This window comes from Pimephales promelas, chromosome 10 (genome assembly GCF_988280905.1).
Source record: "Pimephales promelas chromosome 10, fPimPro1.hap1.1, whole genome shotgun sequence".
Lineage (NCBI taxonomy): Eukaryota > Metazoa > Chordata > Actinopteri > Cypriniformes > Leuciscidae > Pimephales > Pimephales promelas.
In genome coordinates this window covers 16,395,378-16,412,627 of record NC_142778.1, presented here as the reverse complement: position 1 = coordinate 16,412,627, position 17,250 = coordinate 16,395,378, and the positions used below count along the sequence as shown (strand labels likewise).

The 17,250-nt window shown below is 39.0% G+C and overlaps 1 long non-coding RNA gene across 2 annotated transcripts; it reads right to left on the bottom strand.

The window, feature by feature from the left end:
* Positions 1–13,492: 13,492 nt before the first annotated feature.
* LOC148977361 (uncharacterized) lies at positions 13,493–15,020 on the bottom strand. Of its 2 annotated transcripts, XR_016169888.1 has the most exons (4): positions 14,978–15,020; positions 14,765–14,820; positions 14,359–14,503; positions 13,493–14,140 (listed from the first exon to the last, which is right to left on the bottom strand). It is a non-coding gene; the product is annotated as an uncharacterized LOC148977361 (long non-coding RNA). The 2 variants fall into 2 exon arrangements; XR_016169887.1 differs by lacking the exon at positions 14,978–15,020 and having other exon boundaries at positions 14,765–14,919.
* Between the last annotated feature and the right edge of the window lie 2,230 nt (positions 15,021–17,250).

Genomic DNA, 17,250 nt, shown 5'->3' with positions numbered 1-17,250 from the left:
TGAAGATCGTTCCAGCTGCAACTGTCCTCTGTTATGTTTAGATTTCTCCTTAGCAAGAACTGCCTGCAAGTAGTTTATATATTTTCTGCTTTAAACTATGTCTAATAATAGAGTTGTGACGATTTCATGTTGATTTAAAACCATGAGTGTAAATCTTTGATTTCAATCCGTGAACATTGTTTACTGAGACATTACAGTTCATTGTAATTAATCTTTGTTGGCATTTGTACGAGAGACAAGAGACAACTTTACCTTTATTTTTGTGCTTATTTTCAGTTTCACTCCTTTGTTCATGTCTTCATGCTCAACAAGAGTCTGTATTAAACGGAGCTAAGAAGCTACATTCTGACTCTCATGTTTTTCATGACGGGAGTTTGGCTGTCTAATCTTGGTTAAGAACACCAATTGGAGGACAGTACAAGTGCCATAGCTCTATGTAGCAGCTATGGTGGCTTTGGAGAGACATCTGTGGCTAAATCTGTCTGGTATAAAAGAGAGATAGCTCCGCTAACACTTTCTGGCCTGTTCTCTGAGTCGTCATCAGGTTTTTGGAAGTAAAAAAAAAAAAAAGTCAAAGGCGTTCCAACAGTATCTCAGCCGTCAATCAGCTCCTCCTATCGGCAAGAGCAGCAGGAGAGCGTTGCCTCTAGAGCCCCTCCTGTGGGAGCCTGGCAACAGAGAAAGCGCTCTCAACCGAAGTCTTCCAGCCAGAAGGGTGACCTGAGGGTCGTCTGTCAGGCAAAGAGGGCTTCGGGAAAGAGGTTCTAATGTAGTGTACTATATAGATTTCCAGCAAACGCACACCGTGGCGTTCGCCCTGTTATGACCCTGCGTTCCGCTTGCTCGCCTGCTGGGGGCGTAGTTGCTCAGAGAGCGTGGGAGATCACACACACCTGCTACCTGATTATCTTCAATTGTGAAGAGGATAAAACCTTGGATCAAACATCTCCTCTTCACTTCGTCCATTGGACTGACAGCCTCTGGCGAAGTCATTTGAACCTTTTGATTTACAGCCCATACCAACCTTCTTTTACTCCCCAACCGGATTATGATTTTCCCCTTTTGATTTGAAACCCTAGACTTTGTTATATTCAGTTAATTGTGATTTTTGAGGACAAATAAAAACTTGCAAGTCATTTTGTTGCACTTGTATCTCTTTATGTACGGTCGAAACGAGCTGGCCGTAACATAAATTGGGAGTCTCGTCCGTGATCCTATTGGGGTAGGAAACGTTGGTGAGTATGGGTTGTATGTGTGTATGTTTTTGTGAATGGTTTCCTTTATAAATGAGAGCTCTGGTGAGTTAGAGTGTTTCCAGCTGGATTGTGAAAACGATCCTTCCGACAGAGCACTGTTTGTTATTTTGTTTTGTTATTTTGCCTTTCTTGTTTTTGGAGGTTATCCTGGGTGGAGATTAATTCTCTGTTGGGGGTACGCTTCCGGACTTTCAGTTTGACTGATAGTTGCGGAGTTTAGCGTTTAATGTCGCCTCGAGCCCGGTACATCTCTGAAGACCAGGTAGGATTTAGTTAGTGTTTTTCTGAGTTAGGAACTGGAGTTCTCTTATATTATAAATGGTAAATCCATTCTACAAAAATAAAAAAAAGGTTAATCGTTGAGTTTGCGTGTCTAGTGTAGTTTGTTTCGCACTTACACTGTGTTTTGACTTGTGGGAAGTCTTTGAAAATTTTGTGAATGAGGTTGCGTAATACAGTGACGTAGTTCCTTTTTGAAGCAGTGGCTTATGGGAATTGTATTTTGAGTGAACAGCGTCTCACGTGTGTTAGCTAGTAACGTTAGTTTCGTTTGTGTTATTGTGTATAAAACATACGAACAAAATGTCTTCGGTGCTTGAGGATTTCTTTGCGTGTCCATCAGAAACTTTGCTTGAGAGTTGTACAAAGGAGCAGTTGGTGCAAATCGCCGAACGCTTCAGTGTTGATTTCACTTCTCAAGAGAAAAGGCTGAAGGAGACTATGGTGACTTCTCTGAAGCGGTAACTTGTTGGTAGAGGAGTTATAAAGGTAAGCACTGAGTTAATCACTCCGGGTGAATCGTTGGCGTCTACTGTTGGGGTTGATCGTGATAGCGATAGTGATAGTGAGACAAAATTTCCAGAATTGTCTTTGCAAGAGAAGCAACTGTATTTAAAGGCTGCGAAAATTCGCGCAGAACGTGATGATCGCGCTATGAAAGAGCGAGCGGCAGAGAGAGAATTTGAAGAGAGAAAATTAAATCATCAGTTAACTATGCGGAAAATGGAGCTTGAAATAGAAAGGGAACGTGAAGAGAGAACGCTTGAGTTAGAAAAAGAACGTGAAGAGAGAGCACTTCAGTTTATTTTATTTATTTATTTATTTATTTGACAGGGACAATGCAAACAAACATAGTGTCAAGATCAAGCATGTCACTAAAGTGTTGCATATAAAGTTTATAGCTATAGCTAATTTTCAACTCCTGTCCCTGGAAGGGCTTTTATACACAATAAAATTTACATGATTAGCTACTTCAATTGTATAAAAAAAATAATAATAATACTAATAATAAAAATACTAATAAGCATACATACATATCATATACAACTCAAATAATTAAATGTAGTTAAAAATGAGTACAGTTTTGGTTTGTTTTTAAACCAATTTTTCAGCCTGGAAATGAACATCTTAAAGTCTGATACAGTCTTGACTTCAAAAGGTAAAGAGTTCCAAAGTTTAGAACTCTTTACAGAGAAGGTTGTCTGTCTAAAACTGGTCCTGCAGTATGATATTTTACAGTCAAGATTTGTGGAGCTCCTAGTGACTCGGATGTTGTCCTGTCTCACAATAAATGTACTTAGTGCCTCAGGTGCTAGATTATTAATGCACTTATAAATTAGTTTAAGAAAGGAAAATTTCATAAAACTATCAAAATTCATTAAATTATATTTCTTAAAGATGCTGCAATGATGATAACTTAATGGTTTTTTATCCAAAAGTTTTATTGCTCTATTATATAAAGATTTTATGTGTTTGATTGCAGTGGGAGCTGCTTGTGCCCATGATGTCATGCAATATGATATGTGAGAAAATATCATAGCATAATAATAAGTTAGTCTAATAAGTCTCTAATAAGTTAGAGAAGGAACGTGAGGAGAGAGCGTTTCAGATAAGAAAGTTGGAGTTAGAATTAGCAGCAAAGACAGCTGAAGATTCACAAGCGAATGTGGTTCCTACAGGTGAATATGTGTTTGATGTTCAGAGAAATATGAGATTAGTGCCGCCATTTTCTGAAAAGGAAGTGGATAAATATTTCTATCACTTTGAACGTGTTGCTTTATCCATGAAATGGCCGAAAAGCGTTTGGACTTTATTGTTACAGTGTGTGTTCACAGGTAAACCTCAAGAAGTTTATTCTGCACTCTCATTGGAACAGAGTGGTGAGTATGATGTGGTGAAATCCGTTGTGTTGCATGCATATGAACTCGTGCCTGAGGCATATCGTCAACAATTTAGGAATTTGAGTAAAGTTGATGAATGTACTTATGTTGAATTTGCAAGAGAAAAAGAGAACTTATTTGATCGTTGGAGCACTTTAATGAAAGTTACCACTAAGGAGCAATTAAGAGAATTAGTGCTCTTAAAAGAGTTTAAACATTGTGTGCCTCATGCTGTAGCTATGCATCTCACTGAACACAAGGTGAATACACTTTCAGAAGCTGCTATTATGGCTGATGAATTTGTTTTAACCCATTGTGGGTCATTTACTTCAGTAGGTCTTAAAACCAACAATATGTGTAGCTCTAAATTTTGCTTTCAACCTAAGGCAAAGTCTTCTGTGATGAGTAGGAATATTAAGACAACAGTTGCTGAACCTTCTAGTAAACCTACTCTCTCACGAGACATGGTTTGCTTTTATTGTAAGAAGCCTGGTCATAAAATAGCCGACTGTCTTACTCTCAAGAAGAAAGAAAGATTGTCGAAATCTGTTGCTTTGGTTTCCACTTCATCATCGATTATTGACACTTGTGATGAGAAAGATCGTCATTTATCTAGTCCTGATGATAAATCTGTTGATCAGTGTATAAATTCTTTTGATTATGCACCCTTTATCACAGAAGGAAGCGTGTCGTTGCCTGGTTCAAACGAAATGGTGCCAGTACGTCTTCTTCGAGATACGGGAGCCGCACAGTCGTTTCTTCTAGAGGGAACCTTGCCTTTGACTTCTGAAACTGCTACTGGAACTCATGTTCTAGTGTGAGGGTTTGAGATGAGATTTACTGAAGTGCCTTTGCATCGAATCCATCTTTCCTCGTCCATTGTATCTGGAGAAGTAATAGTTGGTGTTCGTCCTGCACTTCCAGTTCCTGGGATTACCTTCATTCTAGGAAATGATTTAGCTGGTGAGAATGTTTGGGGAAGGGGTGAAGTGGCATCTCCGCCCATAATAGCATCTACACCTAGGAAATCTGATGTTGGAACTGGTAGAGAATTTCCTGATTTGTTTCCAGCTTGTGCAGTTACTCGATCAATGGCTAAACCCTTAACTGAAAACCAAGTTGAAGTTCCACTGCATGACACCTTCTTTTATACTGTTCATACAGGTGACTCAGGATCTGATGTGTCCAAGTGTCCTGAGCAGAGAGACCTGAAATCTTGTTCTTCGTTGTCTTCTGACCAGAAAGATTCAACAGTGTTGCGACAAGAATCTACTGATACATCAGAGGTTCTGTCCACTCCTGAGAAAACCAATGTTATCTCTGATGTTGATTGTTCTCTGACTTCTTTGTTACAGATCTCTCGAGAGGATTTGATTAGAGCTCAACAGAGCGACGACAGTCTTAAAACCTTATTTTCTGAAGTAGGGTCTAAGAAATGTTCTGATCCTCAGTCTTCTTCATACTTTCTCTATAATGGTCTGCTTTGTCGGAAAATAGTGCCACATAAAGATGTTGCCCTAGAACCTAAAATTCAGATTGTGGTTCCTTCTACAGTGAGGGAATCCGTGTTGCATTTGGCTCACCAAGGACTTGCTGGTCATACTGGAGTTCGTAAAACATATGATTGGGTTTTGCGACAGTTCTACTGGCCTAAGGTGAAACGAGATGTGGCAAAATATATTCGATCTTGTCATACATGCCAGATCACCGTTAAGCCAAATCAAAAGTTACCTGTTGCTCCGCTGCAGCCTATTTTCGTCGTCTCCACTCCTTTTGAGTATTTGATAGTTGACTGTGTTGGTCCTTTGCCCTGGTCTAAGACTGGTCACCAATACCTTTTAACTGTTATGTGCCAGACTACTCGTTATCCTACTGCTTATCCATTAAGGTTCATTACCACAAAATCTGTCTTGAAGGCCCTCACTAATTTCATGTCGACCTTTGGAATACCCAAAGTTATTCAATCTGATCAGGGTTCGAACTTCATGTCGAAACAGTTCTCAAAAGCCCTGTGTCAACTTCGAGTGAAACACAATATTTCTAGTGCTTATCATCCACAGTGTCAAGGAGCTCTTGAGAGGTTTCATCAAACCCTGAAGTCCCTTTTGAGGTCATATTGTGTGGAACTTGATGCTGATTGGGAAGAAGGTCTGCCGTGGATGTTGTTAGCGATCCGTGAGGTGATCCAAGAAAGTCTTGGGTTTAGCCCAAATGAATTAGTGTTCGGACATGTAGTGAGAGGACCTACAACTGTGTTAGCTGAGGAGTGGCGAACGTCTAAACCTTCTGAAAATATTTCAGATTATGTGAGTGGATTCCGACGTAGATTGTATGAGGCACGAGCTCTTGCTAAAAAGAAATTGGGTAAGTCTCAAGTAAAAATGCAACAACGCTTTGACAAAAAAGCTAAACTAAGAGAATTTCAGGTGGGTGAACAGGTATTGGCTTTATTGTCTCTACCTGCAAATCCATTTCAGGCTAAATTTACAGGCCCTTATAAGATAGTTAAACGCCTTTCTGATAACAACTATCTTTTGAATACTCCTGATCGGAGAAAGAAGGTACAAGTATGTCACAGTAACCTGCTGAAATTGTACATAGCTCCTGTTCGTCTTGTTCGTTCCGTTGCTGTAAATGTGGTAAAATCTTGTGATTCTGTTCCAGAATTGTCATCTTCCTTTCGTAGCCCGAGTAAGGATTCTTTGGAGATTGCTGATGAGGATGAGAGTTTTCTTTCTCGAGAAAAAGTCGACGGGCGAATTAAAAACTCTGAGATTCTTCTTAATCTGTCGTCTCATCTTTCTTACCTGACTGAGAAGGAGAGGAGTGATGTCACTGAGTTGGTGATGTCATTTCCCTCTCTTTTCCGTGATGTTCCTGGTCGTACTTAAAACATGATATCGACGTAGGGTCCTCGTGTCCAGTTAAACAGAGTGCATATCGAGTCAATCCATTTAAAAGAGATTTGCTGAAACAAGAGGTGAACTATCTACTTGCTCATGGTCTGGCTGAATCTAGTTTCAGTTCATGGAGTTCCCCTTGTGTTCTAGTAAATAAATCTGATGGCTCATATCGATTCTGCACAGATTATCGAAAACTTAATTCTGTTACTAAGCCGGATTGTTTTCCTTTACCTCGAGTTGATGACTGCGTCGATCATGTTGGCTCTGCCCGATATGTTAGTAAGTTCGATCTCTTAAAGGGATATTGGCAGGTGCCTCTGACTAGTCGAGCGAAAGAATTATCCGCCTTTGTCACACCTGATGCTTTCCTGCAGTATACGGTTATGCCTTTCGGAGTGCGAAATGCACCCGCGACGTTTCAGCGTCTCGTAAATCGTATACTGTACGGAATGTCAGGATGTGAGGCACATCTTGACGATATCGTGTTGTATAGTTCATCTTGGTCTGAACATCTTGATCAGATTAAAGAACTGTTTTCTCGTTTAACCAAAGCTAATCTTACGGTTAATCTCGCTAAGTCCGAATTCGCGAAGGCAACCGTTACCTATTTAGGTAAGATAGTGGGAAATGGTTGTGTAAGACCTATTGAGACTAAAGTCGAAGCTATCTGTAATTTTCCCGCTCCCACCACTCGTCGTGAACTGCGACGGTTCCTTGGAATGGTGGGATATTATCGGAGTTTTTGTGAAAATTTTGCCAGCGTAGTCTCACCTCTTACCGATTTACTGAGTCCGAAGTTGTCTTTCCAGTGGACTGAACCTTGTCAGCAAGCTTTCGAAAATTGCAAGGCTTTGCTGTCGTGTGCCCCTGTGTTAACAGCTCCAAACTTTGCCAAGCCTTTTATTCTTGCAATTGATGCAAGTGATTGTGGTACAGGTGCTGTTCTCCTGCAGGAGGACTCGAATCAGATTCAACATCCTGTCAGTTACTTTTCTAAGAAACCTAACCGACATCAAAAGGTATATTCTACCATTGAGAAAGAAGCTCTTGCTCTAGTATTGGCTGTTCAACATTTTGAAATATATTTAGGATCAACTGCTGCACCGATTACCATCTATACAGATCATAATCCGTTGTTTTTTTTGACTCGGATGAGAAATAGAAATCAGCGACTCATGCGATGGAGTCTCATTTTACAACCTTTCCATCTTGAGATTAAACACATTCTAGGAAAAGATAACGTCATAGCTGACACGCTTTCTAGAGCATGATTTCATTTCATTTCCTTTCTTTTCTTTGCATCTCTAGGGCCCAGAGGTGCTGAAGAATGAAGAGAAGACGACGTCCAGAATGTTATTGCGCTTGTTTTGGGTTGTGCGTAATTATCTTTTCTTGTTTTTTGATTTTTAGATTTGTGGTCTAATCTTTTTCTTTTGGAGGGAGGTGTTACGACCCTGCGTTCTGCTTGCTCGCCTGCTGGGGGCGTAGTTGCTCAGAGAGCGTGGGAGATCACGCACACCTGCTACCCGATTATCTTTAATTGTGAAGAGGATAAAACCTTGGATCAAACATCTCCTCTTCACTTCGTCCATTGGACTGACAGCCTCTGGCGAAGTCATTTGAACCTTTTGATTTACAGCCCATACCAACCTTCTTTTACTCCCCAACCGGATTATGATTTTCCCCTTTTGATTTGAAACCCTAGACTTTGTTATATTCAGTTAATTGTGATTTTTGAGGACAAATAAAAACTTGCAAGTCATTTTGTTGTACTTGTATCTCTTTATGTACGGTCGAAACGAGCTGGCCGTAACAGTCTTGACTAATTACATATCCCAGGAATGAGACGCTGGTTTGATGAGACTCACATTTCTCCATCTTGGCGTGAAAGGTGAAATTGGATTAATCGTTGAAGGACCGATCTGACATGTTGGATGTGTTCTTCAAGTGAATTGGAATATATTAGGATGTCATCAATGTAGACAATCACCCATCGGTCCAGCATATCTCGGAAAATATCATTCATGAACGCCTGGAAGACAGAAGGACTGTTAGACAAGCCGAAAGGCATAACCAAGTATTCATAGTGCCCACTAGTGGTGGAAAAGGCAGTTTTCCACTCGTCCCCTTCACGAATGCGGACCAGGTTGTATGCGTTGCGTAAGTCGAGCTTGGTATAGTACTTGGCCTTTCGGAGCTGTTCTAATGCTGCTGGCACAAGAGGCAGTGGATAGCGGTACTTGACTGTTATATCATTCAATCCTCGATAGTCGATGCAAGGTCTGAGTCCCCCATCTTTCTTTTTTACGAAGAAGAATCCGGCTGCAGCTAGTGAGGTTGATGGTCGAATGAAGCCTTTAGCGAGTTCCTCTTCTATATACTGTTTCATTGCTTCGGATTCAGGTTTGGATAACGGGAAAATTCTTCCTCTTGGGGGCGTGGTACTGGGGATCAAATCTATGGCACAGTCAGTAGGACGATGTTCAGGAAGTTGTGCAGCTTTTTCCTTACTGAATGCTTCGATCAAATCGGCATAGGCAGAGGGTAAGGTTTCGAGCTCAGGTATCATTGTGCAGGATGCTGGAATGGACTGGTTTATTCGGGTGACTTTGGATAGACACTGATTTTTGCAGGTTTCGTCCGAGCGAATAATCTGACCTTCTCTCCAAGAAATGTGAGGGTTATGGATTTGGAGCCATGGATGTCCCAGTATGATAGAGTGATGTGGAGTGTGAATGACATAAAACTGGATGTTCTCTGAATGAAGAGATCCCATGTGCATCTTGATCTTTTCAGTTACACACTGGATCTTTCCCTCTCCGATGGGGTGTCCATCTAGCGCCTCCATTGTTAGAGAAGAATGACATGGATTCAGTTTGATGTTACATTGTTCGGCGAATGTTTGAGAGATGAAATTTCCTGCGGCTCCAGAATCAATAAAGGCTGTGGTGTCAAACACTTTATCTTGAATGGTTAATCGAACTGGAATTGTGAGGTTACTAGTGGAGACTCCTCTTAACTTGAGAACTCACCGGAGGATTATGAGATGAAGGTCGAACGGGACAGGAAAGTTTCATGTGTCCAGGTTGACCGCAGTACATGCATAACCGGTTCTGGAATCTACGATCTCGTTCCTCTGGAGTGATGTGTGTGAATCCCAGCTGCATGGGTTCATGAGGGGTTGTTGCCCTGAATGAAGCACGGTTTGCTGCCTGGGGGTTGCGTCGGGCACGTATCAGATTATCGACTTGAATGGCCAGTGAGATATAATCATTTAAATTCCTCCCCTCGTCGCGACAGGCTAACTCGGACTGAAGCTCTGGGGTAAGTCCTCTTCTGAAGAGTGTTTTAAGAGTATCTTCCACCCAGTTGGTTTGCGCAGCGAGCGTGCGAAAAGTAAGAGCATAGTCAGCGGTAGTATCTTTCCCTTGCGTGAGATTTAAAAGTTGTTCTCCTGCGTCCCCTTCTCTGGTGGGTGAACTCTTGAAAAGTGGTGAACGTATTTCCCTCTGGCTTCCAGATAGCCGTACCCCACTCCAATGCTCTGCCGGTGAGCAGCGAGCACACAAAAGCAATGCGACTCTCATGACTGGAGTATAATGCTGGTTGTTGATCGACGAAGATAGTGCATTGTAACAAGAACCCCTTGCATTTGCTTGGTGTACCATCAAATTTATCAGGAAACGCAAGTCGTGGATTGATGGCTGTACTCACATTCTCAGGATTGGCTCTCGGTAAGGGAAGTGGAGCGGGCGTGCTGGGTGCAACGCCAATGGTGGTGCGAAGCTCTTGTATTCCCTGTACCAGCTGTTCGGTGAGAGTGGTCAGGTGACTGAGCTGCTGATGGTGCAGATCCAAACGAGAGGCTTGAGTGGTGAGTTCGGTGGTTAACTGCAGGACAGCTGCTGGATTAGAAGATGGCGAAGTCTTCTGTAATGAACCACAGGGAACAGAAGGATCCATTTGCAGCTTTATTGAACAGAGTCGTACAGGCAGGGTCGAAACAAGGCAGACAGAGCAATGCAGACAAGACAACAGGATAATCCAGGAAACAGGCAGAGGTCAGGGCAGGCAGCAATAATCGTAATCCGTAAACAGTCCGAGTTCAGGCCAGGCAGATATCAATCACAGAAGAGTCAAACAGTCCAAAGTCCAAAACCAGAAAACCAGAATCAGGGTATAAACGCTCAGAAATGATCACCGGGGCAAATCAAGACTTCGCAAAGATGTGGTGTGTGAAGGTGGCTTATATGTGTGTGTGTTAATGCGGTGCAGGTGTGTGGCGCAATCAGTCCCAGGTATGAGGCATGATGGGAATTTGAGTTCAAAGCCAATAATCAATATTCAGGGGAAGGCTCCCTCTGGTGGCGGAAAGGAGACAGAGCGGGAGCCTCCATTGTAACAATATCTCAATATTAGGCTATGGTTACCTTGACCTTGTAATCGTAGTGAGAAATTACTTGTGAGAAGGAGAAACATGTCCAATACTATTAGCTAGCTAGCTGTTGACATATTCTAGCTAGCTAATGTTAACTACACACAAAAAAGATTGTTTTTTAAAGCTTATTTACATTTAGTAGGCCAACAGTTCATAATCATTCATATGCTGAAATTATTCTTATACTGAAATCATTCTATGATTGAAATGATGCCCAGCTGCCAAAGACAGAAAAGTCAGCAGCTGGTGTTCCCAGAGCACCAGGCCTGTGTGCAAGGAGCACAAACATGTAGTTGTCATTTGTGAGGCATGTAAGCACTAAGATGGCAATTTGAGATGCCGCTGTACCAGTGTGATTTTATTTTTTCTGTTTTTTTTTTCTTTTATTTGATCACATTCACCACAATTCAATACAGTTACACTACACCACAGTTCAATTTCAGTGTTATCAGTTATCAGTTATCTGTGATATGTGAATGCTATGCGAGACAAAGTGGCAAATAAACATTTCAAGTGTTAAATATGTTGTCTAAATTACTTCTAAGATTATCAATTTAACAAAATGTTGTCTTTATTCTTTTGTTTTATTATGCTTGATAAGTACATTTGATATAGTAACACAAAACCTAGAAAAAAATGAAAAAAAAATATTTTTGGTAATTAAAAACAATATTTTTTTAATATTTATAAATCATGAAATTTATAGATAATGGAATATTAAATGCTTAAATAAATTGATCTCAAAAGATAAAAAGAAAAGAAAACTCCAGCCATGCATTAAATAACAGGAAATGAATACGGGTCTTTTTAGACCCATGTATGTAAAATTGATGTAGAAATACAAAAACTGTGTTTGTTTATAAAGTAAGAAAGGAAACATAAACACAATGATTTGTGGATATCAAAAACAAGATATTTAATGAATACCTGGAATAACAATAAAATACATATATTTTAAAGATTCAGCAAAGAAAACACTCAGCCATCACTGAAATAAACGTAGCCCAGGAAGTCACCTGTGGGAAAAAAAGAAAACAATCCGTGGGGACGGTTTTGCAATCCGTCCCCTCAGTTTATAAACCGTACTCACGGATTCTTAAACTGTTCCCTCGGTTTAACAAATCGTGCTCACGGATTAATAAACCATACCCACGAGTTCATAATCCGTGCTCTCAGATTTGTAAACCGTGCCTTCAGTTTTTGAAATCTGTACCCACAAATTCATAAACCGTGCCCACGATTTCGCAATCCGTTCCCACGGGTTTGTAAACTGTACTCACGGATTTGTGGCTCCTCCCCAGTCTGTGCCGGCAGGTTCAACCAGGCTTTCTGTTACGGTGCGGGATACATAGTGCGGTGTTTATAATTTTTAAAATGGATAATTTCCTAAATTTTCTAAAAAACGAGAGAGTTGAGAGTTGAGATGAGTGAGTCAAGAGAGTTGGATGACACGACTGTGTCAGCGTTTCGAGAGGAGAAGGTAAAAAGCAATACAAAACGAAGAATGTCATTCCTTTGCTCTCTGGCTGAATAGGGTCTTATTTAATAATTAGAAAGGCTATTAAGTTAAGCGAGTTGCATGCATCTATATATAAAACAGGTTTCTTAATATGTCATAAATAAGCTGACTTAATCAGGTCACACCAACAAAATGTCAGGGTTAGATGCATGTAACTAGCCTATGTAATTATAACTAGGCCTATAGCCATAACATTCATATAACCCATTAATTAAAATTTCACACGAAGCAAACTTAGTTTGTCACTTTTTCAGTGGAAACATGCAGTATATTCCTTAATATCATTTTGATTAAGGACCATACACAGTACACAAGACAGTTCAGCTTCACATTGTAAAGATATTAATAAAAAAATGTTTAAAGGAACACTCCGACTTTTTGGGACTTTAGCCTATTCACCTTATCCCCCAGAGTTAGATAAGTCCATACATACCCTTTTCATCTCCGTGCGTGCTATAAGTCTGTTTGACGCACCCACCGCTAGCCTAGCTTAGCACAAAGACTGGATGTGAATGGTTGCAGCTTTCATACTAATCCAAATAAGTGGCAAAATAACGCAAACGTTTTCTTATTTACATGTTGTGGTTTGTTTTGTCACAGAGTGTGCAAATATCAAGGCCATATGAGACACAGACATTTTTAACCCTATAAATACTATATTTTCTGAAGGCGAAGCACTGCTACTTGGGCAGAGTGATAACCATCACCTGACACGCACCGTGACGAGGAGCCCCACATGGAAAAAAACCTATATAAACATATATGTTTTAATATAGGTTTTGATATATGTTTTTAATATATGTGACATATATAAAATTGGTCGTTTTCCTATATTATATGTACATATATGCACATGTATACATACATATATACGTGCATATATGTACACATATATACGCACCTATATAGGTACATGTATGCACACATATATGTACACATATAGGTGCATATATGAACATGTATGCACGCATATATGTACACATATAGGTGCATTTATTTGTGCATATATGAACCTATATATGTACATGTATGCATGCATATATGTACACATATAGGTGCATATATACATGCATACATGTACCTATATATGTACATGTATGTACGCATATATGTGCACATATAGGTGCATTTATACATGCACCAACATGTTTACCTATATTAGAATAATTATTAAAATCCATAGCTACTAGGCAACATAAATAATAGTCCAAAATGTATGCATTTAGATTATTTATTTACTTAAGATCAAATAGTACAAAAACAAAAATAAGACAAAAAAACTGGATAGAAAAAAAATCTTTTTGATCTTCTCAGCTCCATGAGCTTTGAATTGATAGACGTGCCCATCTCCCCTCGGCTGGCTGACGGACACTTCTTCAATGTAGCATCTAGAGAAGACAAAAATAATAATAATAATAATAAGAAGAAGAAGAAGAATATAGTACTTCATCAGGAACCCAAAGTGCTTACAGTACAGATGTGATCGGACACATATTTTTTGATAAAAGGTTGATCATTTTAAAAAATGCGTCATGTAAACATGTCAATTGGAAGATTCTGAAGATTCTGAAAAATCTGAAACGTGGCTTAAGAAAAGGAAAGTTAGGATCAAGAACTGAGCAAGCGATGAATTAGTATTATAGGTTCCAAGTAGATATAGTAACAATAATCCCTTATACAGTCTCAATTGATGCCTAATAAACATTGATACAAGTAGGCTATGGTTAAAGTGGTGAACTTATAAAATCCTAATGCGTTGAGAAGGGAAAACAAAACTTTTATACATTTACTCGCCAATAATGATGCCTTTTTAATTTGGTCAAGGGCGACCAGCTGCTCCCCATCCCCTCTGGTTGGCTTCCCACCTTAAAGTAAAATTTCAAAATTATTATAAAAGGGGGTTAAAATGAAGCTTGTGAAAGCAATACTTTTTTTTATATACATATCTCATTTTCTTGAGGTGCAAGGAAATACAAAAATGGCAAGTAAAAAAGCGATGGTATGCCCGCACACAAACATAATTTATTCCACAGAATATTAATTGTTTTTTACGGACAGAAGAGATTAGGAGAATGTTTTGTACCATTCAGGTTGTTTTTCAGCAAAGTCTCCAGATCAAATGTGCCCAGCAGCAGATTCAACACCATGGCAGTAGCAGAGGTGGCAAGGAGGGCTGCTTTCCACACTTCTGCCTGGCAAAACACCCCAGAGCCCTTTATAACTTCAATCTGAAAAATAATTTATTCATTTATTGGCATTGTTTCATATTGATTCTTATGCTTAGCTTCCCAATAGTTTATATGTTTTTATGTATGAATGCAGATTAATGATAAAGAAACAAAATAATAATATTACACAAAATAATAATATGAAACAAATTAATAATTGCCCTAAATGTTCTTAAAGGAGAGGAGGAGGAGGATAGGGTGTCGGGGTGGGGATGGGGATATTTATTAATAAATAAATAAAAATTCAAGGGGGTTACTCACCGGTTGCACTTTTCAAAAGAGGAGGAATCTAAATCCTCAACAGGACTCCTTCCAGTCTTGTTCATAGAAGAAAAATAAAAGTTATTCTCTTCAATAAATTAAAGTGCAAATAACTTAAATCAAATAATTAACACTATCAATCATCCCAACATCACAAGTCTCTACAGCTCTGCTAGAGAAACAATTTTAAAAAGCAAAATCAGAGGAACTTACCTTTTTGAGCAATAATGGCGAGGTCTTTTCATTTGAGGTAATTCTAGAAAGAGGTTATATAAAGAAAAAAAAAAAACAATTACAATCACTTAATCAAAATAGTAATGCCCTAACGTTAATGTTTACTATTTGAAAGACATTTCCTGCAACTGTAAAGGCAAGCCCATTGATACGGCTCTTTCTTTCACCAATTTCGACCAAATTCAAACTCCACAGGTATTTTTTTTTTTTTCTGGAGCCGATTGTCTTCTTGAGCCGTTGGCAGAGAAGTATCATTTATTCTCATGACGTTATGTTCTCTAGGCCATGACTTTTGTTAACCCTCTACGAATTCCTCCAGAAAGAAACAAATAAATACACGTTAATTCTAAATTGAATCTTATCAACGGCTAAGTTATTTTAGCACCCACAACATAGGAAGTGTATGGGCTGAAACAGGTGTGTTTGGCAAAAAATAAATGCTAAGTTTATACTTCTCTGCCACCGCAATTTCCACCCTGCAAATAAATATAAAATTAGGAATACTTACGATTGGTGATAAGTAGGACTTAGAGGATCTCCAATCGTGAGCTTAGAATTATAAGGTTCTATCTCCACTTTTGGTCGAAATTGAGTTTTTGACATAATCTGATCCATTAGGTGTTTATTAATGCCTGTGTGGTGTTATTTTTGTAAAAAAAAGATTAATAGATAAAGCTATAATAGAAAATTTTACTACATTACAGTTTTGCCAGGTGGGATGTAAAAACTTTGATGCTCAATATCTCAGAACTACCCTAAACGGAGATAGAACCTTATAATTCTAAGCTCACGCAATGCTGAAATCGCAATTTTTACTCCCAGCCGTTATCTTCCGGCGCGAAACTTGACTTCATCTCATCGGATACGGATAACGTCAAGCGTTAGGCGGGTGACGTCATCAACTACGGGGCGCTGTAGCGGCCAATCGGCAGTGCAGCAGCATTCGAATTTATTAACCACTGTGAATTGCTCAGATAGATGGTGGGATGATGATGATTATTTGAATGTACGTTCTATTCACTTTTTTTTTTTTTGCTACATTTTGACTGTAATGACCTTTCAGCCAGAAAAAAAAAACTGCATTCAGACAATACAGAAAACATTGCAATTTGCATTGCATTTGGTGGATGTATCGGTGAATGTGTGGATGTGTATGGGAAAGTGACTTGAAATTGGAAAAAGGGCTTTTTGGTAAAATGAAAAAACAACAAACCCTTTTGTTATACATTTCCTTCTTTTCCACTAAGTCATTCTGATATGTATATAAATATTTATTTATTTATTTGAGCAATATAGTGACATATACACTCTAAAAATGCTTTGGGTCAAACATGGACAAACCCAAATGTTGGGTTAAAAATGCAATTAAAAAAATGTACAGTTGAAAAAGTGAAAGTGAAAGTTGAATTTGGGTTAAAATTTGAAATTACATTTTTAACCAAACATTTGGGTTTGTCCATATTTCACCCAAATTTGGGTTCAAACAACCCAGCATTGTTTAGAGTGGATGAGCTACAAATGACCAGATCCTGCCATGAGCTAGGATACTCTTGTATATCACTTATGTGTGGATATAAAGAAGCAATGCAGGAGACCTACTGTACATGGCCTGTATATGCACATATATGCACCTAAAATTGCCTATATGTGTCACATATACACACATATGCAGCATATATCTTATCATATATGTGCATATATGCACCTAAAATTGCCTATATATGTCATATATACACACATATGCAGCATATATATTATCATATATGTGCATATATGCTGTATATATGCAGCATATGTGCATATAAACTGCATATAGGTTTCATATATGCACATATATCCTCATATAGTTTCTTTCCATGTGGGGCAGAGAGTTCGCTCAGTGTTGGAGTAAAGAGTCAGCAATGACTAACGTTAGATTGAAAAGCATAGTTTATCATGGGTGTTTGCTTTATTGTATGAGCTGTGACAATAAACAGGGGAGACCAGGTAATACAGTAGGCCTACCATGTTTCATTGAATTCCAACCAAAAACGCATCCAGATTTATAAATATCACAGAACATGAATAAACAATTATTATTACAGGAATTAATATATTTTAAATGCAATGTATTAGCTGAACCAAATGTATTAAACAGCATATACAGTATAATTGCATTACTATAGGATAGAATAAGGGGAAAGTAATAGCACAAATTGTTTTTGCACAATGAACTCACAGCCTATCACAGCCACACTCAAGTTCGTTATTTC